General features: G+C 43.2%; 1 long non-coding RNA gene across 1 annotated transcript; it reads left to right on the forward strand.

The window, feature by feature from the left end:
* The first annotated feature begins 1,021 nt into the window (after nucleotides 1-1,021).
* LOC102157930 (uncharacterized) lies at nucleotides 1,022-23,619 on the forward strand. Its single transcript, XR_014833318.1, has 4 exons — nucleotides 1,022-1,450; nucleotides 10,044-10,113; nucleotides 14,628-14,769; nucleotides 22,640-23,619. It is a non-coding gene; the product is annotated as an uncharacterized LOC102157930 (long non-coding RNA).
* Nucleotides 23,620-24,574: the final 955 nt, after the last annotated feature.

Here is a 24,574-nt window from a genome sequence, read left to right on the forward strand (position 1 = left end):
CTTCATCATACAGAAGAATATCAAGCATATAGAACTTTTCATTTCAGTAATAAAAACAAGCAGCGTCTAGTATTTCCTGAGCATGTACTATATATATGTCAGGCTCTGCGCTGAGTGCTTTATGTTTGTTTTCTCATTTAATTTTCTCAACAGCGCCTACAAATCAGATGAACATGGTCTTTGGTTTGCCAGTTGGTTGGGGTGGTCCTGGTTTCTGCCACTTGTTCAAGAATAACTACTAATAGTATCCACTTCCTAGCACATACATTTCCCATTTTGGACATAAATAATCTGATCACACTCCCTGTAAGATTACTGTCCACAATTTACAAATTAGGAAACTGAGGCATAGAAAGATTGTGTCTTGCGCAAAGTACACGGATAGTAAATGTGGATCTGGGATCTAACCCAGGTCTGTCTAGCTTTGTAGTTCAGTCTTTTAAGAATTATGAGCTGTTTCAGTGCTCCTGAGATTTATGTTGATCCCGACCACAGTAATATATTCCAGAATAAAATAAAGCGTAACACAGAAACTTAGGATAAATTTTCAGTTCAATTGCACTAGTGAAATACAGACATAAGAGACGTGTCATCTCCAAGCTCATCTTTTGCACGGTTCAGAGGCCCGCGTTTGCTATTAACACTGGGCTGAAAAGCAGTGTGTGGGTGGGTGGGCTGGGTGGGGTGGGAGGCAGTTCTTGCAGTTCAGTAAAGCTGAAGGATGCCTATTTATAAAACAAGAATGGTGGCCCAAACTGTTAGAGGGCTTCCTAATAGGGATTCTCCCTGATCATAAGTAACAGAACACTAGTTTTGTTGGGTGTATAAATGTGCCCAGCTTAAAACTGCATCTGCCAGCGCTACTTGCCAATGAAGGAGCTGACCATACCATGCCGTTCTGGGCAATGAAATGCAAGTGAAAGTTGTTGGATGGGGCTTCTGGGAATGTGTTTTTTGTTTGTTTGTTTGTTTGTCTTTTTGCCATTTCTAGGGCCGCTCTGGTGGCATATGGAGGTTCCCAGGCTAGGGGTCTAATTGGAGCTGTAGACGCCGGCCTACGCCAGAGCCACAGCAACGTGGGATCCGAGCCGCGTCTGCAACCTACACCACAGCTCACGGCAACGCCGGATCGTTAACCCACTGAGCAAGGCCAGGGATGGAACCGCAACCTCACAGTTTCCAGTCAGATTCGCTAACCACTGAGCCACGACGGGAACTCAAGGGAATGCTTTCTTAAAATGAAAGGCCCATTTAGCTGACCTTGCCTTCTGCTTTTCTTTACATCTGGAACTCAACTGCTGTACTGGAGCTTGAGCAGCCATCCCGTGACTGCAAAGGAACACGCACATGTTAAGGATGCTGGGTGAAGGGAAGAGAGAAGGTCCTGGCTCTCCGAGGACGTTGTGGATATTCCAGATCAGCCCTGGACTAAAAAAGACGTATATGATAGGTAATACGTTTAAGCTACTGTTTTTTCCAATTGTATTACAGGTAAGCTAAATGTCTAAATCTTACAGTATGACCCCACGCCCCCCTCCCACTTCAATAGGAGGGTATCATTGGAGTTCCCATCGTGGTGCAGAGGCAACGAATCCAACGAGGAACCATGAGGTTGTGGGTTCGATCCCTGGCCTCGCTCAATGGGTTAAGAATCTGGCGTTGCCGTGAGCTGTGGTTTAGGCCAGCAGCTGTAGCTCCAATTGGATCCCTAGCCTGAGAACCTCCACATGCCACGGGTGCAGCCCTGAAAAGTGCACACATGCACGCGCGCGCACATACACACACACACACACACACACACACATAGGAGGGTATCATTAATAACAGCATTTCTTCCTGCTCATCCTAAATATAGCCTCAGAATCCATCTCAACATAAGTGCCTAAAACCCACAGTGCAGCAGAATCCCCGACATTACCCAGCAGCTCAGGCTTGAGAAGGACGTGGTCCTTGTGTGGTTCTGCAGCTGGCAGCAGAAGGGCAAGTGATCAAGCAGTGACTATTTGCAGCGAGAGGACTGTGATACTGGCCCCTCCTTTCTTGGGCGGGGGCGGGTGGGGGGACCAGTATCCTTTCCTCTGGCACCAAGGCCCCAGGTAATACCCCAGGCTGTGGGTATCCTCATGTCTCTACACTGGCCTCCTTGGCCTCTTTCCATGAGAGTGAAGCCTTTCTTGCTGCGTCTATCAACACTCTGGGCTCTCCCGTGCATTCAAACTGCGGTACCTGCCCTTCTCAGGAATGGGGGCCAGAGGAAAGGGAGGCGCTAGGAGAAAACCTTGGGGTTTGTACCCAGGCTTCAGGGATTAAGTTCTTCATTCACTAAGAAAGGAATTGGCCACACAGAGGGGGTGGGGACCCAGAGTTTGGGGGAACTGGCTGGAGGGAAGGTGAAGTTCGGCCATACTCCTGACTGTAATCCCCACTGTTTCCACTCTGCTCTTAAATAAAGAAGCCTGGGACATAGACACACAGAGGGAGCAATATATTCCAGAATAAAAAAAGGAAAAAACAAAATGGACAGTAAAAATTTAAGATCAGTTTCACCAGTAAAACTGAAATGATCAGTGTGTCGTTTGCATGCTCATCATTCACACAGTTCAGAAGCCCATTACCTTTGAGTCAGAAATGCTACCAGCAATGAAGTTATTTTTCATGCTTGTCCCGGAGCAATTTTTGTAATTATTTGGGAGAATTGCTTGGTCCAAAAATTCAGGACTCACACTCTGGGCACTAAACTACATATATTAGTTAAGCATTTATTATAGAGACAAATCAATACATTGAATCATGTCAGGATTTAAACGTACGTAATTTGTAGTTCCCATTGCAGCACAGCAGTTTAAGAACCTGACTAGTATCCTTGAGGATGTGGGTTCAATCCCTGGCCTCACTCAGTGGGTTAAGAATCGGCATTGTTGAAAGCTGCTATGTAGGTCGTAGATGCAGCTAGAATCTGGTGTTGCTGTGGCTTTGGTATAGGCCCACAGCTGCAGCTCCAATTCAGCCCCTAACTTGGGAACTTCCATATGCTTCAGGTGTGGCCCTAAAAAAAGGGGGTATAAATATTTTTGTTAATGTATTTCACAAGAATATTTACATTTAGGAGATAGATATTCAGGAATATTTGGAAGTTCAACTGCAGAACAAGAATAAATTTATAATTACATCACCTAGTAGATGTGATGCTGAAAGCGTAAACAAACAAACAATTCATTTAGGTTGTGTTAAAAGTTCTCATTGATGGGGTCCTTATCATCTTAAATTACATTATTGGTGATATAGGTCAAAGTAAATAATTTCCACTAGAACTTTTAAAATGAAAACATGAATCTTATTCTGTGTTCAGATTATTGCAATAAAATTAACAGAATCAGCATTTGATTCACTCTTATATTTATGATCAGATGATATTCAACAATGGAGCCAAAACAATTTGATGGGGAAGAATAGCTTATTCAACAAATGGTGGAGTTCCCGTCGTGGCGCAGTGGTTAACGAATCCGACTAGGAACCATGAGGTTGCGGGTTCGGTCCCTGCCCCTGCTCAGTGGGTTAACGATCAGCGTTGCCGTGAGCTGTGGTGTAGGTTGCAGACGCGGCTCGGATCCTGCGTTGCTGTGCCTCTGGCGTAGGGCCGTGGCTACAGCTCCGATTCAACCCCTAGCCTGGGAACCTCCATATGCCACGGGAGCGGCCCCAGAAATAGCAACAACAACAACAAAAGACAAAAAGACAAAGGCAAAAAAAAAAAAAAAAAAATGGTGCTGGGACAACTCAATAGCCACATGCAAATGAATGAAGTTGGACTCTGGCTTCCTTCAATGTACAAAACTTAGCTCAAAATGGATCAGAGACCTAATATACAATCTAAAACTACAAAACTCTGAGAAGTAAACATCCGGAATAAATATTTGCAATCTTGGGTTGCACAAAACCTTCTCAGATTCAACACTAAAAGCACAAATGACAAAAGAAAAAATAGATAAATTGGACTTATCAAAATTAAAAGCTTGTGCTTCTTCAAATGACACCATCAAGAAAATTAAAAAGTGCATAAATCTCTACAAATTGTATGCATATATGTAATATGTATGTATGGTAAAGAACTTATAGGTAGAATATATAAAGAACAAAGAACTCCCTCAGCTCAATACGGAAAGATAAATAACCCCATTTATTTATTTATTCTTTTGGGCCACCTCATGGCATATGGAGTTCCTGGGCCAGGCAGTCTCCCATCCAAGTACTAAACAGGCCCAACCCTGCTTCGCTTCCAAGATCAGGCTCATTCAGGGCAGTATGGCTGTAGACAGGAGGTCCTAAGCCACAGCTGTGGCAACACCAGATCCTTTAACCTACTGTACCAGGCTGGAGACTGAACCTGTGTCCTGGCGCTGCAGAGATTCCACCGATCTCATTGCACTACAGTGAGAACTCAAAGTAACCCAATTTAAAAAACGGTTAAGGAGTTCCCGTCGTGGCACCGTGGAAACGAATCCGTTGCGAGTTAGATCCCTGCCCTCGCTTAGTGGATTGGGGATCCGGCATTGCCGTGGCTGCAGTGTAGCTCGCAGATGTGGCTTGGATCTGGCGTGGCTGTGACTGTGGTGTAGGCCAGCAGCTACAGCTCCGATTCGACCCCTAGCCTGGGAACCTCCATGTGCCACGGGTGCAGCCCTAAAAAGACAAAAATAAAAAATAAAAACGGTTAAAGGGGAGTTCCCTTTCTGACTCAGTAGTACCGAACCTATGAAGACTAGTATCAATTAGGACTCGGGTTCGATCCCTGGCCCCAATTGGTGGGTTAAGGATCTGGTGTTGCGGAGAGCTGTGATGTAAGTCACTGTCTCAGTTTGGATCTTACTCGGCTGTGGCTGTGGCTGTGGCAGGCAGCTGCAGCTCAGATTCAACCGCTAGGAACTTCCATATGCCGCAGGTGTGGCCCTAAAAAGACAAAAAAAAAAAAAAGAAAGAAAGAAAAAGAAAATGCTAAACACAAAGCCACAACATGACCTAGCAATTTCACTCCTAGCTGTATGTGCTATATACCTATGAGATATAAAAACATTTCTACATGCAAAAACTTGTACACAAATGTTTATTGCAGCACAATTCTTAAAGCCAAAAAGTGGAAACAGTGCCAATTTCCATCGACAGATGAATTTAAAGAAGTGACATAACTCTACAATATAGCATTTTTCAGCAATAAAAAGGAATGAATTTCTGATACATGCTACAGCATTGAAAACATGCTAAGAGAAATAAGCCTTTGTTTCCATCTTTAATCATCATCTAAAGTTCACTGTATTATTCCCATTTAATACTCAGGGAAATTAAAGCCCAAGGAGACTGAGTTTCTACAGCCACATAAACAACATGTGAAACCTGAATTTTAATCCCAAGGCACATCCTAAACACAAATCAGACACTTTGTGATCTGTAGCCACACAGTGCCTTTCTTTCCCTCAACCATGTCCTCAGTGACCACACAAATGCTACCCATCTTTCTTTCCCCTTTCTGTTTTGGTGCCTGGCCTTCTCTCCAGTGTCCTGGGCATAGCTAAACAGTTCCAGTGGAAATCAAGGGATTTTGGAGCTGCAAAGAATCTTTAAAAACTAAGCTCAATCCCCTCATACTCACTCTATAGATGGAAACTGAGATTTATGCAAATCAAACGTCTTGCCCAAGATTCCAGAGCTACTCTGTGAAAGATGCTCTGTTTATTTTGTCTCCCATCCAGTACTCTTTACATTTGACTCATGGTTTTCAAACTTGGTGGTGGTACTCAGAGACATCCCAAGGGGTGCACAGGCTGGGAGAGGGTAGAGGAAGTCATCTTTGTTTTTGTTTGTTTGTTTGTTTGTTTTTTGCCTTTTCTAGGGCCGCTTCCGCAGCATATGGAGATTCCCAGGCTAGGCAGAGCCGTAGCCACTGGCCTGCGCCAGAGCCACAGCGACACTGGATCTGAGCTGAGTCTGCAACCTACACCACATCACGGCAACTCCGGATCCTTAACCCACTGAGCAAGGCCAGGGATCGAACCCGAAACCTCATGGTTCCTAGTCGGGTTCGTTAACCACTGCGCCACGACGGGAACTCCAGGAAGTCATCTTTGGATGATCAACTTCCATACTTCTAAAATTGATCTGCCTGAGGATGTACTTCTGGTCAGGGTATCTTGTTGGTTCTCTAACATTATAAAACAAAGACACAGCTCATTCTCTAATCTTAATGACACGCTGTCCTAAAGCTTAAGAACAAAGACTAATCAAGGCATGACTGAAATCTTGTGTGTGGGGGGGAAGGCTTTCTAAATCAAGATAAATGACTCATTGGGAGTTCCTGCTCTGGCTCAGCAGATTAAGAATCTGACCAGTATCCATGAGGACACAGGTTCAATCCCTGACCTCGCTCAGTGGGTTAAGGATCCGGCATTGCCGTGAGCTGTGGTGTAGACATGGCTCGGATACCACGTTGCTGTGGCTGCAGTACAGGCCAGCAGCTGCAGCCATGATTCAACCCCTAGCCTGGGAACTTCCATATGCTGCAGGTGTGGCCCTAAAAAAAAAAAGAAAGAAAGAAAAAGTAAGTGTCTCATCGTAGCAGGAGTATTCTTCTATGAACACATACATACAATACATTTACTAGTATTTAAAAATTATTAAAACATGAAGTACAGGGAATTTCCTGATGAGCTAGTGGTTAGGATTCAGCACTTTCACCACTGCAGCCCAGTTCAGTCCCTGGTCTGAGAACTTAGATCCCACATCAAGCCACTGCACACCACAGCCAAAATAAAAAACCACAAAAACAAAAACCATGAAATATATTTGCAACTTTAATCAATTGTATGTTACTGATATTTGAAATTATGACTAAATCTAGAAGAAAATTTTTAACACGTACATATTTTTATGGTAAAGATGTATGATAAGGTGATCAATAAAAGATCGAACGTGGGTTCAAAAAATACGTTAGTATATTACATTAGGATAAAATTATGTGAGAAACATGGAATGGAAATACAAACTGAAAGAGGAAAATAACAATGTAAAATTTCACCTACTGAAGTTTGGACGTAGTTTTTTTCCTCTTTTCTAGGGCCCACCCCGGGGGCATATGGAGGTTCCCAGGATAGGGATCTAATCAGAGCGACAGCTGCTGGCCTACGCCACAGCCACAGCAACGCCAGATCCGAGCCACATCTGTGACCTCCACCACAGCTCACGGCAACGCCGGATCCTTAACCCACTGAGCGAGGCCAGGGATGGAACCTGCAACCTCATGGTTCCTAGTCAGATTCATTTCTGCTGCACCACCACGGGAACTCCTACTCCAACAATCTTAAAGGCATTTATTGGAAGGATGTTAAGAGCTCATGAAATGACAGGAAGTTGTGATACCGGGCTTGAAAAATAAGTAAATCGCTGAGTAACTGCAGCAGCCAAGAAGCTGGAAAGTGTTAGCAGGATAGGCCGAAAGGGACACCTTTGTTGTGGGGCGTGGCTGCTCCCCCCCCCCCCCCCGCCCGTGGAATTCCGACTCACGGGCCCTCCATCTCCTTCCTGCTGTGAAGTAAATCTTTTTGCCCCTTTGTCTTTGTCTTTTTGTCACTTGGTCCAGATTAAAGTTTCTGGAAAAATAGTCACTGGCTGAAAAATCCCGTGTCACGCCGGTGATGCTGGAACATCCGAACGTGGCCTCGCTTGCCTCGAGATGGGAAGGCGCGCACGCTTCTCACCGAGACCGGGGGCGGGGGCGGGATTCCCTCAAACGGGGAGAAGGCTTGGGTACCGGGCCAAGTACAGCTGTCTGCTGCAGCTGTCTAGAACTAAAGCAAAATATGTGTTCCCACACGGCGCAGTTTGTTTTGGTGCCATGTATGTATTTAGGGCCTCTACAATGGCTTAAAAAGTAATAAAAACACATGAATTGAGTGTGATGGTTTTAGAGAAACATAATCCTCTTTCTCTAGTCGAAAGGAATATTCACTACTTCAGATATGGTTATGCTAGAAGTTTTACTTAATGCTCAGCTAAGAATAGAAAGAAATTACAAAATAGACACTTAAAACATCAATGGAAAAAGAACTTAAAATACGTTTGGTTGCATTGTGCCCAAGTTATGTAGGGCTCCAGTCTCAATAGCACACAGTTCTACCTTTCTGTGGAAATTGCCGTAAGTCTGGAAATCCTAAGACCTTGAAAACCACCTACCAAATTTTAAAATGTCTGTATGGGTTTTGAGGAAAGTTTGTGGTGATTGATGTTTCCTGAAAACCCAGTAAGAATTGGGGCTCGTATAAATAAAATGAAGTTTTTTTCTCAGATATGAAAGAAAGGAACCACCTAAGGAAAAAAAAAAAAGGAAAAAAAAGCCAGGGTAAACCTGAAGAGCTGGGGTGAAAACGAAGTCTGCATCTGCACAAAACCCTGTGCATGAGTGTTTACAGGCGCTTTATTCACAATTGTCCAAACTCGGAAGCAGCCGAGATGCTCTTCAAGACGCGAGTGGACAACCAAGCTGCAGTACATTCGGAGAAGGGAAAGAACTGAGTTACTAAGCCACAAAAAGACATGAGTGGGGAGTGGAAAGATAAATTAGGAGTTTGGGATTAACAGATACACACCGCTATGTATAAAACAGATAAACTACAAGGACCTGCTGTGCGATCAGGGAACTATGCTCAGAATCTTATAATAACCTATAATGGAAAAAACTGAAGATTTTATACACACACGGATGTGTATATATATAACTGAATAAGATTATGTATATATACACATGTATGTATATATATAACTGTAGACTATATAACATGTTATATAGTATATATAACTGAATATAAATAAATAAATTTGCTGTATACTGAAACTAACACAACTTGTAAGTCCACTATACTTCAGTTTTAGAAATAGTTATTAGAGGAGTTCCTGTTGTGGCTCAGTGGAAATGAACCTGACTAGTATCCATGAGGACATGGGTTCAATCCCTAGCCCTGCTCAGTGGGTTAAGGATCTGGTGTTGCTGTGCGCTGTGGTGTAGGTTGCAGACGTAGCTTGGATAGGGCATTGCTGTGGCGTGGGCCAGCAGCTGTAGCTCTGATTTGACCCTTAACCTGGGAACCTTCATGTGCCACTGGTGTGGCCCTAAAAAAGCGAAAAAAAAAATTGTGAATCGCTTTTCTGCAGGAATCATCCATTCAGTCTTACTGTTTCTTCCTTAAAAAAAAAAAAAATCAACTTTATTGGTGGATAATTCATGTATGGCAGAGTAACAAATGCGTAAGTCATACAATCACCACATGATCAAAACAAAACCAAAAGTTTTCCAAAAAAAATTTCCTCCCACCTCATTGAAATCAAAACCTACCACCACCCACCCCAGGCACCTAACTGTAGATTAGTTTTCATGTTCTAGAATTTCTGATGAATTGAATCATAGAGTATGTGGTTCTGGCTTCTCTTGCTTAGTGTGATGTTTTTGAGCTTCCTCGTGTCGTAGCAGCAACTCATTTCCTTTTCTTGCCGAGTAGTACTCCATTGCATGGCTATACCCACGGTTTGTGCACTCTCCTGCGGTTGGACTTCCAGGTTGCTTCCAGTTCAGGACTGCGATGAATAAGACTGCTGTGACATTCACGTATCCACCTTGGGGTATCATGGCAAAGAGTTTCACTCCCCTGAAAAAAAAGTCCCCTGTATTTCATCTATTCCACCCTTCCTCACTCCCCTCAAATGTCTGGCAATTGCTGATCTTTTGAACACCGTCATAGGTTTACTTTCCTAGAATATAATTATAATTGTCATGATAGAGTTTAGTCTTTTCAGGCAGGCTTCTTTTCCTTAACAATGTGTATTTAAGATTCATCCACGTCTTTTCACGGCCTGATGGCTCTTTTCTTTTCATCACTGAAGAATATTCCCTTATACTGATGTACTGCAGTTTGCGTATCCATTCACCTACTGAAAGATACCTTGGTTGTTTCCACTTTGGGGAGATTATGAATAAAGCTGATGACGTTGTTATTTGTTTGTAGGTTTCTGTGTAGACATAAAATCTCACATCAGTTGGGGAAATACTTGGGAGTACAACTGCTGAATCATATGGTAAGATTATATTTAGGCTATTTTTAACTTGTAAGACGTTGCCAATGTGTCTGCACCATTTTCCACTCCCCTCAAGCAAGTGAATGGAAGTCCCTCTTCTCCACATCCTCACCTCCCACAGGTTTCATCAGCGTTTTGGATTTTAGGGGTTTGAATAGGTATGTGGTGGTATCTAATTTTTGTTTTAATTTGAAGTTTCCTAATGGCAGATGCTATGGAGTATTTTTTTCATATACTTGCTATGTCTGTATCTTCTTTTTAAAATTTTATGGAGGTAGTTGATTTACAGTGTTGACTTCTGCTGTGCAGCAGAGTGACTCAGTTATACACACATATATATGTATGCATATATGAGTGTGTATATATATGTATGTACATATATATGTACACACATTCTTTCATATTCTTTTCCATTATGGTTTAATCACAGGATATTTCTTTTTTTTTTTTTTTTTTTTGTCTTTTGTCTTTTGTTGTTGTTGTTGCTGTTTCTTGGGCGGCTCCCGCGGCATATGGAGGTTCCCAGGCTAGGGGTCGAATCGGAGCTGTAGCCACCAGCCTACGCCAGAGCCACAGCAACGCGGGATCCGAGCCACGTCTGCGACCTACACCCCAGCTCAACGGCAACGCCGGATCGTTAACGCCGGATCGTTAACCCACCGAGCAAGGGCAGGGACCGAACCTGCAACCTCATGGTTCCTGGTCGGATTCGTTAACCACTGCGCCACGACGGGAACTCCAGGATATTTCTGTATATCTTTTTTTGATGTGTTCTTTTCATATCTGTTGCCCATTTTTTAAAAATTGGGTTGTTTTCTTATTGTTGAGCTATAATATTTCTTGGTATATTAGTTATACAAGTCTTTTATCAAATACGTGTTTTACAAATATGTTCTGCCTATCTGAGGCTGGTCTTTTGACTCTCTTTCGCAGAACCAATGTATTCAATTTTTATAAAGTACAACTTATAAAGTTTTTCTCTCGTGGATCATGCTTTTATCATATCTTAAAATTTATCACCAAACCCAAAGTTATCTATAATTTCTCCTTTGTTTCCACTAGAAGTTTTATAGCTTTGCATTTTACTTTTTTTTTTTTTTTGTCTTTTTGCTATTTCTTGGGCCGCTCCCGCGGCATATGGAGGTTCCCAGGCTAGGGGTCGAATCGGAGCTGTAGCCACCAGCCTATGCCAGAGCCACAGCAACTCGGGATCCGAGCCGCGTCTGCCACCTACACCACAGCTCACGGCAACGCCGGATCATTAACCCACTGAGCAAGGGCAGGGGCCGAACCCTCAACCTCATGGTTCCTAGTCGGATTCGTTAACCACTGCACCACGACGGGAACTCCTATAGCTTTGCATTTTAAAACAAAGTCTATGAACCATTTTTTAGTCAATTTTCATTAACTAAAGATGTGTAAAGAGGTTTTTTGTTTGTTTGTTTTGTTTTGTTTTTGTCTTTTTGCCTTTTCTCGGGCTGCTTCCTGTGGCATATGGAGGTTCCCAGGCAGGGGGGTCTAATCAGAGCTGTAGCCACTGGCCTACGCCAGAGCCACAGCAATGCAGATCCGAGCCACGTCTGTGACCCACACCACAGCTTATGGAAACGCTGGATCCTTAACCCACTGAGCAAGGTCAGGGATCGAACCTGCAACCTCCTCGTTCCTCGTCGGATTTGTTAACCACTGCACCACGACAGGAACTCCTAAAGAGTTTTTTAATATTTCATTTTCTTTCAGTTCATTACTGGTATTTAGAAATAGTTATTGGAGTTCCCGTCGTGGCGCAGTGGTTAACGAATCCGACTAGGAACCATGAGGTTGCGGGTTCGGCCCCTGCCCTTGCTCAGTGGGTTAACGATCCGGCGTTGCCGTGAGCTGTGGTGTAGGTTGCAGACGCGGCTCGGATCCCGCATTGCTGTGGCTCTGGCGTAGGCCGGTGGCTACAGCTCCGATTCAACCCCCAGCCTGGGAACCTCCATATGCCGCGGGAGCGGCCCAAGAAATAGCAACAATAACAACAACAACAACAACAAAAAAAAAAGACAAAAGACAAAAAAAAAAAAAAAAAAAAAAAAGAAATAGTTATTATAGCTTATGATAATAATGTTTATTTATGTCTTTCGAATAATGTATTCCATCTGACTTGTGAAATTTATTGGCATAAAGTTCTTCATAGTATTTTTTTTTTTTTTTTTTTTTTTTTTGCTATTTCTTGGGCCGCTCCTGCGGCATATGGAGGTTCCCAGGCTAGGGGTCCAATCGGAGCTGTGGCCGCCAGCCTACGCCAGAGCCACAGCAACGCAGGATCCGAGCCGCGTCTGCAACCTACACCACAGCTCACGGCAACGCCGGATCGTTAACCCACTGAGCAAGGGCAGGGACTGAACCCGCAACCTCATGGTTCCTAGTCGGATTCGTTAACCACTGCGCCACGACGGGAACTCCTATAGTATTTTAAATGTATACTGTCTCTTTTCATTTTTTTAACCTGCTTAGCTAGTAACTCATTATTTTTATTCACTTTTACACAGGGTAAACTTTTTTTTTTTTTGCTTTTTAGGACTCCACCTGTGGCATATGGAATTTCCCAGGCTAGGGGTTGAATCAGAGCTGCAGCCGCCGGCCTATGCCACAGCCACAGCAAAGCCAGATCCGAACCACGTCTGCGACCTACACCACAGCTCACGGCGATGCCAGATCCTTAACCCACTAAGTGAGTCCAGGGATCGAACCCGCCTCCTCATGGATGCTAGTCGGGTTCATTACCACTGAGCCACAATGGGAACTCCTACAAAGAGTAAACTTATAGGGGTTCCCGTCGTGGCTCAGTGGTAAACGAATCTGACTAGGAACCATGAGGTTTCGGGTTTGATCCCTCCTGGCCTCACTCAGTGGGTTAAGGATCTGGCATTGCCATAAGCTGTGGCGTAGGTCGCAGATGAAGCTTGAATCCCGAGTTGCTGTGGCTGTGGTGTAGCCCAGCAGCAACAGCTCCAATTAGACCCCTAGCCTGGGAACCTCCATGTGCTTCGGGTGCAGCCCTAGAAAAGACAAAAGAGAAAAAGAGTAAACTTTTAGTTGTTAGTTTTTGTTTATCCACTTTCTGTTTTATTGACTTCTACTCTGCTCTTCACTATTTCTTTCCTCCTGCTTATTCTGGGTTTAACTCACTCCTCTTTTACTAGCTTCTTAACGATAAAGCATAGATTGTTGAGTTTAGATCTCAATTTTTAAATATACACACTATCCAGATAATTAGACTCTTCTCATATCTTTTGACTGCTAGTTTCTACTTTAATTGCATTATGATCAAAGAACATGCTCACTATAACTTCAGTAAGTATAAATTTATCAAAACTTGCTTTATGGTCCAAGATATGCCCTATTTTAGTGATTATTCTACAGCCATTTTAAAAAAATATGTATTCTTCTGTTGTTGAGTGTAGTGTTCTTTATTAAAAACGTTTTTTTCTGTAAATGCTAATGGGTCAATTTGGCGTAAAGGTCTTCTGTATTCTTACAGATGCACTACTTAATCTACGATTCCTATGCCGAATGAAACCGCCTGCCGCAACTGTGGGTTTTTCCATTTCCCCTTAATTCTGTAAACCTTTGCTTCATGCATTTTGAAATGCTGTTATTAAGTGCGTACACATTGAGAAATCATGTATTCCTCATGAATTTAACTTCCTCCCCATTTTTCATACTGAATTTTTCTCCTGGCGAAGGGGTCATATCTTCACCTTCTTCACTTATCTAGTAATTTGATTTGTAATTATTTATCTAGTAATAAATCTAGTAATTTAATTTTTTTCTTTTTAGGACTGTACTCACGGCATATGGAAGTTCCCAGGCTAGGGGTCGAATCAGAGCTGCAGCTGCCGGCCTACACCACAGCCACAGCAGTTTGGGATTCGAGCCTCTTCTGTGTCCTACATCATAGCTCACAGCAACACCTGATCCTTAACCCACTGACTGATGCAAGAGATTGAACCTGCATCCTCATGGATACAAATCAAGTTGGTTACCACTGAGCCTCAACGGGAACTCTATTTTTTTATGAGCAGTTGAGCATTATGAATGTTATGTTTTGGAATACTTGAATTTTTGCTGCTTTCTAAATAATGCTAAATTGGCTTCCCAGGCAATTTAGTTGCTTGGGTATCAGCTTGATCACATCAAGGCCTACGTAAAGACGTAAAGCAGTTTTAGTCTAATGCTTATTTAACTTAACTACGGCATAGCAGTTTGGGGTTCTCTATTGAATGCGCCAGGCTTTTCATAGGTTTTCTTCACTCTGGTTAGCAACACATGACATGTCTCTCAGCCCTCTAGGAATCCTTTAGCTCATAGCTCTCAGTTTTTATTCTTTGCCCAGCCTCGTGCAGTTTCGTTTTTCATAGGTTCAGATTATTATTCTGCCAAATAATCAAGGAACTCCATATGCAGGTTTTTGGAACTCCTTCTTTGCACAGCTCCCTCCTCTTTGTGCTTTGCCCCACACACTGCAGCCCCTCCGCCTCTCCAAGGCCTTATTTCTGGATTTCTGGCTCATCAGCGCAGGGAGAGCTCCCTCCTGTGATATCTGGATTTCTCCTCCTGGAACTATGATCCAAAAGTCACCCCCAGGAAGAAAGCTGTAACAAACAAAAGGTACACTTTATTGTTTCCTGTCTTTCAATGTCTGAAAAGAAATGGCTTCAAACATTTATTTCATACATTTTGTCTTGTTTTCTAGTTGTTTATAGCAGATGGCAAGCCCCATACTGGTAACCTCTTCATGAGTGGAAGCAGAAGCCTGTTAGCCTAATTTTATTTTATTTTTTTGCTTTTTTTTTTTTTTTTTTTTTTTTTTTTTGTCTTTTTAGGGCTGTACCCATGGCATATGGAAGTTCCCAGGCGAGGGGTTGAATTGGAGCTGCAGCCACTGAGCTGCGGCTGCCAGCCTGCATCACAGCAACGCCAGATCCATGCTGCATCTGTGACCTACGCCACAGCTCACTGCAACGCCGGATCCTTAACCCACTGAGCGAGGGAGGACAGGGATTGAACCTGAATCCTCATGTATACTAGTCAGATTCATTTCCACCAAGCCACAATGGGAACTGCAGTTAGCCTCATTTTAAATGTGAATGTATAACCCAGAATCAGCAGACTTTTGAGAGCCACAGAACACAAATATACTTGAAATTTCAGAATATAGTATGAATGCTACAACATTGAATATATATTATATATACCATGAAGTTATGTCAGTATACTCTATATAATGAAATTATTTTAATTTGTTAGGACTGCTGTAACAAATTATCACAGACTGGGAACTTAAAACAACATAAATTTTATTGTCACAGTTTTGGAGGCTAGAAATCCAAAATCTGGGTACCAGCAGCATCGGGTCCTCCTAAGGACTGTGGGGAAGGAGCTCTTCCGTGCCTCTCCCCAGCTTCTGGAGGCTTCTTGGCTCAGCTGCATCACCCCCATCTCGCCTTTCCCTTGACGTGGCATTCTCTCTGTGTGTATATCGGTCTCCACAGCTCCCCCTTTTTAAGGACATCAGTGGCACTGGATGAGGAACCCATCCTACTTCAGTATGATCCCGTCTTAACTAATTGTGCCTGCAGTCACTCTATTTCCAAGTAAGGTCACATTCTGAGATACTAGGGATTAGGACTTCACCTTATGAATGGGGGGGGGCACAGTTTAATCCATAACACTAATAAAGATGCTGTTGACAAAAATATGTGAGATGGAAAGGGAACAGAAGAGATAGAGGAAAAAAATGGAAAAGACGAATATCCTGGTATCACAAAACAGGAAGGTATCATGAGATATTGACAAAAGTTTATAAAACATGAAATATTAGTTTTGATGTATTATTTAAAAGTTATAGGAGTTCCTCTTGTGGCGCAATGGAAACAAATCGAACTAGTATCCACAAAGATGCGGATTCGATCCCTGGCCTTGCTCAGTGGGTCAGGGATCTGGCATTGCCGTGAGCTGTGGTGTAGGTCACAGATGTGGCTTGGATCCGGTGTTGCTGTGGCTGCGGCTTAGGCCGGCGGCTGCAGCTCCAATTTGACCCCTTTACTGGGAACTTCCACATGCCATGCGAGTGGCCCTTAAAAACAAAGAGTTATCAGGATAACCAATGGCAGGGTTAGCAAACGGATACTTATAGGAGCAAAACAAGCAACATAAATAGGAAGCAGGGTTCAGGTTTGGTGCTTGTGTTTACCTTGCAGATATGAGGAGAACCTTGGCATAATAGTAGGTGCCTGCCCCATCTGGAGAACACAGCCACTTAACTACCTTTTAGGGGCCATATCTGCCATGTGTTGGGTTAGTGCCCCCCCCCCCCCATTCATAGCCACCTGAAACCTCAGAAAGAGATCTTGTTGCTGTGGCTCCGGCGCAGGCTGGCAGCTACAGCTCCGATTCAGCCCCTAGCCTGGGAACCTCCATATGCCTCGGGTGCAGCCCTATAAAGATAAAAAGGCAAAAAAAAAAAAAAAGGAGATTTGGACTAAGAGACATGGACACAGCGAGGGAAGAAGGCCACGTGAAGCTAGAGGTAGAAATTTGAGTGATACAACTACAAACCAAGGAATGCCAGGAATTGCTGGCAACCACCAGAAGTTCAGAAGAGGCAAGAAGGGATTCTTCCCTAGAGCCTTTAGCAGGAGCATGGCTCTCCTAACACCTTGATTCTGGACTTGGGGCTTCCAGAACAGTGAGATTTGTTTTCTGTTTTATGCTTCCTGGTTTGTGGTACTTTGTTACAACAACCATAGGAAACTAAAAGGTGGGCCGTCTGACTCTTTTGTGGGGCTAAGCATTTGGAATTTTTAAATGTTAAATCCTACAATATTTCATGTTGGTTTTCCTGTTTTTGAACTCACTGCAGTTCAAACAAAACACATCTATAGTCAGATCTAGCTTCCATTTGCAACCTCTGCAAGAGAGAAACTAAATGCAGTGCAGGCACATGACTAAAATGCCGAGGGAGGGAAGCGAACTGAGCCGAGCTATCAAAGTGCTGAACGCCTTTTCGTCAAAGCAGGAGGCAAAGAGGAAATGTCTGAAGTTGATTAATGAGATACGAACATGATTCAAAGGAGTTGCCTCTCAAAAATGGTACCGGGGTGGGGCAGGTGATGTTGCTTTTTGTTTGTAGTTCTTTTATATTCCTTGGTTTTGAAAGGTAGGTGGGCATTCCTATCAGGCTTGCCAGGAAGCTGCTCTAGAAGTGAGGGACTATGTATTTCTGCCATTGATGATACTAGAAGCCAAGGGCTGAGAAAAGTTTGAAGAAGTAGCAAAGGCCCTGCTGCTCTCTAGAGAAAAATAGGTCTTAGAACCTTTCAAAGAATGTGCACATTTCAAAAACAGCATGTACACATTTCCACACTCTTCTATTTCCCAGATTTTGTCTTTATGAAGGTCACGACAGCCCTAATCCTGAGTGTGCTTTCAACTATAGAAAGGAAACCACTGAGTCATGTCTTATAATAGCAAGAAACTAAAACATTAAGAATATGTTCTGGCCGCTTCCTTTCAAAATCTCCTGTGAAAAACCCTGCAGATGCCATCTGTGTTTCGTGGAGGTACTTGTGCCCTTCAAAGAGGGAGTATCCTTAATTACACAGTCGTTCATAACATCTGACATGACTAATGATTTTAAATGATCAATCAAAGGAACCAAACCGTAGAACCTGCACAAGAGGGAAATCATCTCTAACTACACCCAGATTATCTTGAAATTCTTGTTTCCATAAAAAACCTACCAACGCATTAGCAGTTTATATTTCCATGAAGTTTGCTGATTGAGTTTACAGATTTCGGTAGTTACTCAGAATGTCTGGGTTGCTTCTAAGAGCAGCATTAATAAATTAAAATGGGGTTAAACTTGAGACTAATGTTATTGTGTGTCACTTTCTTCCCTCTCTGACACTGATATTGGCCAATATCTAGACTGTCTCCCTCAATCTCTTCTCCACACTAGTCCTGAGGGATTTTACTCAAAGGCAGATCTGCGTACAGCCTCCCCCTAACCTAAATCCTTTAATGACTCTCCACTGGTGTCCTGACAGATGGACGGTTTTTCTTTCTCTGCTCACCTTTCTGGACTCCACTTCTCAGCATCCCAGTCAGTCCGGATGTGGTGCTTGCCGGTCCCTGAACCAGAGCTCCTGGGCATGGTGCCTTCCTCATTCTTCCTTCCCAGGGCTAACTCCTGCGTAGCCACAGATGTTCCACTTAGGTCCCCCTCCTCCAAAGAGGGGCCTTCTTCACCCTCCAAAACTGGGTTGTCTACCATCTTGGCTATTTCCACGGCGTCTTGTTGGATAATAAGCTTGGTGTCTTTGCTCATTCTCTTCTGACCCTAATTTCCCTAGCTGACTTCTAATCCTAGGACCATTAAAGTTGGTTTTACTGAGAAAGTTTCTCCTTTTGTTTCTAAATAATGACTTTAGCTCTCAGCTCGTTTACAACGCAGACGTATCCCAAACCAGATGAATACTCAGGCCCCTCACCTCACCCTCAAATTCCTTTACATTCAGTCGCCTTGTTCCCATTTCCCACAAGGGGTGTCCCAGGTAAACACCAAATTATACAAAATCGAACAAACAAACAAACCAAAATTTCTACCAAAGAAAAAGCGTTCTTTCTCATAGAAAAAATATAGTCAACATCCACTCTTCTGACTTTACTTTTGAATGTAAGTTTCCTGAAAGTTGGAATTATATTCCCATTGTTTAGCATATTACGCAAAATAGCAGGCCATTGCTAAATGTTTATGGCTGATGATTTTTTAAACTTGATTTCCCTTCATCCCTAGACTTATTAGTGAAAACTTATTGCATGAGGTTTTTTGTTTGTTTTTTTCACAAAAATTTTACTTGAGAATGACAGGATTCATGCAAGTTAAATAGTTTGTCCTATTTTATAAAAAGTTATGAAATAGGAGTTCCTGTCATGGCTCAGCAGTTAATGAACCCGACTAGCATCCATGAGGACGCCAGTTCGATCCCTGGCCTAGATCATTGGGTTAAGGATCTGGCATTGCTGTGAGCTATGGTATAGTTGCAGATGTGGCTCAGATCCCAAGTTGCTGTGGGTAGGCTGGTGGCTACAGCTCTGATTGGACCCCTAGCCTGGGAATCTACATGTGCCTTGGGTGCAGCCCTAAAAAGACAAAAAGACAAAAAAAAAAATTATAAAATAGTTGATAAAAAACTAGAAATTCTGATCCAGATGAAACTGGATATGCTGCAGGAATTTTTTTCCTGATAATTTTTTGTATTTTCTCTGAAAAATCTAGATGTTTGGAAGTCTTTGATTTAAACAAAATTCTTCAAAATCAAAAGAAAATTCAAAGTGCCTATATTTCAGAAAAGGTAGGATTGGCCTAAATCGGAAAAAAAAAATATTTACACCATATGACATTGACTTCCTTCTAAAATACGTTCCAAAACATGAAAGATTTTGGGAGTTCGGTCGTGGAGCAGTGGAAATGAATCTAACTAGGAACTATGAGGTTGTGGGTTTGATCCCTGGCCTCGTCAGTGGGTTAAGGATCCAGCGTTGCTGTGAGCCGAGGTGTAGGTCACAGACGAGGCTCAGATTTGGCTTTGCTGTGGCTGTGGTGTAGGCCGGCAGCTACAGCTCCAATTAGACCCCTAGCCTGGGAACCTCCATATGCTGAGGGTACAGCCCTAGAAAACACAAAAGACAAAAAAAAAAAAAAAAAAGAAAGAAAGAAAGAAAGAAAGAATGATTTCTTACTCCTTTCCCTTTTTTTTTTGATATTCACTTCAGATTCAAAGGAGAAATTTTAAATGTCATCAGGAAAACTTAGCTGTCACTTTTGCATGGTTTTTAATCCAATAATCCTATGCACAACTACAGCCCATTAAGCATCCTGCTGAAGACATTTGCAGATAATAACTCATTTACTTTTCAGAACCCCCGTGGGGTAGGTATTACTATCATCCATATTAAACAAGTGCAGAAATACGAGCTCCAAGAAATTACATGATTTTCTCAACATCACAAAACTGGCAAGGAGCAGAACCTTAAGTGATATTTGTAAATGTTAGAGAAAGAAGAAGAAGAGGGGCTAAAAATGAGAATTCATCTAAAAAAGACGTAACGGTTTTGAAACATTTTTTTCACAGCTGTTTGTGGATGACAGCTGGTTAGTGCCTCGAAAGACAATATGGGGTCAAAGCAGATGCGTTTGCACCCCTTGACCACTGAAAGTGAAAGGTAAACAAGTAATTACTTCAGAAAGCCCAGGGGAAAAAAATTTTTTTTAATCAAGCCTTTTTACTATCAGCAGAGATGACAAATTGTTGAATCCTACAGTAGCCATGAAAGGCACCATTCTAGTCATAAGAACCCAAAGACACAAAACAGATGTGCTTCTTCTCTGACAGAAAAATTTCTATCCTCTTTGGTGGAAAGTTTATTTGAAATGCCACCACCTAGACTGTAACTACTTGAGGCTCTTTTTCCTTATTACTATAAACAGCCTTGGGAGTTCCTATTGTGGCTCAGCGGTTAACAAACCTGACTAGTATCCATGAGGATGAGGGTTCAATCCCTGGCCTCGCTCAGTGGATTAAGGACCCAGTGTTGCCAAAAGCTGTGGTGTAGTTTGCAGATGCAGCTTGGATCCCGAGTTGCTGTGGCTGTGGCATAGGCCAGCGGCTGCAGCTCTGATTCAGCCCCTAGCCTGGGAACCTCCATATGCCGCGGGAGCGGCCCAAGAAATAGCAAAAAGACAAAAAAAAAAAAAAAACAAAAAAAAAAAAAAAACAAAAAACAGCCTTGGAGATAGTTCATGGATGTGTTTATGTCGCCGCTGGCCCACCATTCAGCTCCCCCGGAAAGGAGCCAGTGTTGATTATTGTTGTGTCTTTTGGCCCTGCCACCACCTTCTGATTTAGGGCTGGGAAGTAAGTTTAGCGACATAGAACCCCTGTTTGCCTTTCTCTTGATGAGGACACCCTGGGTGTCCAGGACACCTGATTCAGTCTAACATTTGAGTGACCTTCCCATCCCTTCCAGCATCTCAGGGAAATAGCATCACTTAATGGGTGCCAGCTTCCGCTTCCATCCCCTGAGGGCACCCGTACGATTTACAGGAAAAGTCAGGTGATGGGCATATTAATTAGGAGTGAGACTAATGTATATACACACTCCTACGTATAAAATAGGTGACAAACAAGGACCTACTGTATAACACAGGGAACTCAATATTTCGTAATAACCTATGAAGGAAAAGAATCTGAAAAACAATATATCTCTTGTGTATGCAACTGAATCACTTTGCTGTATCCCTGAAACTAACACAACATTGTAAATCAACTATACTCAATTTAAAAAAAAAACTTTAGGGGGTTTCCGTCGTGGCTCAGTGGTTAACGAATCCGACTAGGAACCATGAGGTTGCTGGTTCCATCCCTGGCCTTGCTCAGTCGGTTAAGGATCCGGCATTGCCATGAGCTGTGGTGTAGGTCGCAGACGCAGCTTGGATCCCGTGTTGCTGTGGCTCTGGTGTAGGCTGATGGCTACAGCTCCCATTTGACCCCTAGCCTGGGAACCTCCATATGCCACGGGAGCAGCTGAAGAAATGGTAAAAAGACAAAAAAAAAAAAAAACTTTAAAAAAATTACAGGAGGAGTTCCCGTCATGGTGCAGCAGAAACAAATCCGACTAGGAACCGTGAGGTTGCAGGTTTGATGCCTGGCCTAGCTCAGTGGATTAAGGATCTGGTGTTGCTGTGAGCTGTGGTGTAGGTCACAGATATTTGCAGCTTGGATCCTGTGATGCTGTGGCTGTGGCGTAGGCCGGTAGCTGTAGCTCCGATTGGACCCCTAGCCTGGGAACCTCCATGTGCTGCGTGTGTGGCCCTAAAAAGCAAAAAAAAAAAAAAAAAAAAAAAAAAAAATTTAAATTACAGAGAGTCTTCAGTTATGAAATGGCTTATCTCTGCTGTGTGCTCCTGGGGACAGCCAGGCTCCTTTAAGAGCTCTGTCTACCTCCCTTACCTAGCATCACTTTCATATCACCTTACTCAGAGAGTTTGAAGGCTAGAAAGTCACTCTGTTTTTAAGAGAGTCTGGATCTTCCTTTTTTACATACAGTGCAAAAAAGTATCAATTCACATCTCACTTTCATTCTGAGGTTTTACTCATAGCCTCTGGAAGGTCTTGGCTTAATGAACCCCTCCATCTCTCGGCCTTTTTCTTGGAATTGAGATCTGAAAGAGGTTTGCTGTCAGTGGGAGTTGTGGCTTGGGCTCTCACCGTCTGACAGGCAGCCGGATCCAAGGGATTAGCAACGGTGATAGCTGAGCCTGTTACTTGGCAGGAGGCGACACAAAGGTAGGTCTTGACAAGTCAGAGCATGTGTGGTCTCAACGATAGCAGCTCTCCTGCTGTGCTCATGTGGCCAATGAAACTGCCGCTGGAAACTGTTCGGATAATGGGTCCTATGTTTTATGCTTCAACAGATCACTACAAGTCAACAGAAATAAATTCATTCTCAGAACAAACTTTTTTGGAGTGCTTGTAAGACTTTGCCTGTAAACTGCTTTTAAAGTACACTTTTACTAGGGAGTTCCCATCATGGCTCAGCAGAAACGAGTCTGACTCGCATCCGTGAGGACGTGGGTTTAATCCCTGGCCTTGCTCAGTGGGTTAAGGATCCAGCGTTGCATGTTCAACATCACTCATCATCAGAGAAATGCAAATCAAAACCACTCGGAGGTATCACTTTACACCAGCCAGAATGGCCTTCATCAAAGAGTCTACAAACAATAAGTGCTGGAGAGGGTGTGGAGAAAAAGGAACCCTAGTACACTGTTGGTGGGATTGTAAATTGGTGCAACCACTGTGGAAAACAGTATGGAGATGCCTCAGAAAACTAAATATAGAACTACCATTTGATCCAGCAATCCCACTCCTGGCCATCTACCCAGAGAAAACCATGTCTCGCAAAGACACATGTACACCGATGTTCATTGCAGCACTATTTACAGTAGCCAAGACATGGAAACAACCTCAATGTCCATCAACAGAGGAGTGGATCCAGAAGATGTGGTACATATACACAATGGAATATTACTCGGCCATCAAAAAGAATGAAATACCGGCATTTTTAGCCACATGGATGGACCTAGAAACTATCATGCTAAGTGAAGTCAGACGTACAATGAGACACCAACATCCAATGCTTTCACTGACATGTGGAATCTGAAAAAAGGACAGACGGAACTTCTTTGCAGAACAGATGCTGACTCACAGACATTGAAACACTTATGGTCTCCGGAGGAGACAGTTTGGAGGGTGGGGGGATGTGCTTGGGCTGTGGGATGGAAATCCAGTGAAATCAAATTGTTATGATCATTACACAACTACAGATGTGATAAATTCATTTGAGTAATAAAAAATTAAAAAAAAAAAAAAACACCAAAAAAAAAAAAAAAAAAAAGGGATCCAGCATTGCCATGAGCTCTGGTGGAGTTCGCAGACAGGGCTCGGATCCCATGTTGCTGTGGCTGTGGTGTAGGCCGGCGGCTACAGCTCCGATTCAGCCCCTAGCCTGGGATCCTCCATATGCCACAGATGTGGCCCTAAGAAGACAAAAAAAAAAAAAAAAAAAAATTGTTATGTTATACAGTGTTGTTGGACACATATTTTACCCTTTATAATATCTGCCCCCATGTATAACTTCTAACTCACTTTAGTTCTTGAATCCTTCTCTCTCTTAGGGTTTCGAGATTCAGTCCTCAGAGGAAAGCTCAAGGGGAAATGGAGAGGGTGGGAAGAGTGAGACTGAGTTGGCGGAACTCTGCTCTGCCGTTTGTAAGTACTTCATTTACTCTTACTTAGCCGCGATTTCCCAATCAGTGAAATAGCAAGGTGATAGTGCCTCACCTATTGCTACAAAATTCTCATAATAATACTGGGGAATGTGGGTGCATCGTCTGAGCCAGCATACGAGGTACGTCCTGCCAACCATTGTACAGAGGGAGCTACGTCTTGAAGGGCTTAGTTGACCTGCCCAAGGTCACTCACAATGTACTACACTGAGTTCATACATTACCCCAGACTCACTTGGATCCCTTGACCCTGCCTCCTAACCTTGGCCTTTTGGCCTCTTGGCCGCAGCCACAGTGACACTGGATCCAAGCCGCATCTGCAACCAACGCCACAGCTTATGGCAATGCCGGATCCTTAACCCACTGCGCAAGGCCAGGGATCGAACCCACATCCTCACAGACACTATGTCAGGGTCTTAAGCTGCTGAGGCGCAGCAGGAGCGCCTTCCTTCCTCTTCTTAGTGGGGTGTCCCAAGTACAAGCGCGCCATGCAGCACCTCCAGAGATGTCTGTGTGACAGCTGCATTTTCTTGTGAAGCTGGGACCAGCTTGGTAACTCACACA

The sequence above is a fragment of the Sus scrofa genome, chromosome 18 (assembly GCF_054392235.1).
Source record: "Sus scrofa isolate SSC_HxYL_T2T_F1_AM1 chromosome 18, Sscrofa_HxYL_maternal_Yorkshire_Landrace_v2.0, whole genome shotgun sequence".
Classification (NCBI taxonomy): domain Eukaryota; kingdom Metazoa; phylum Chordata; class Mammalia; order Artiodactyla; family Suidae; genus Sus; species Sus scrofa.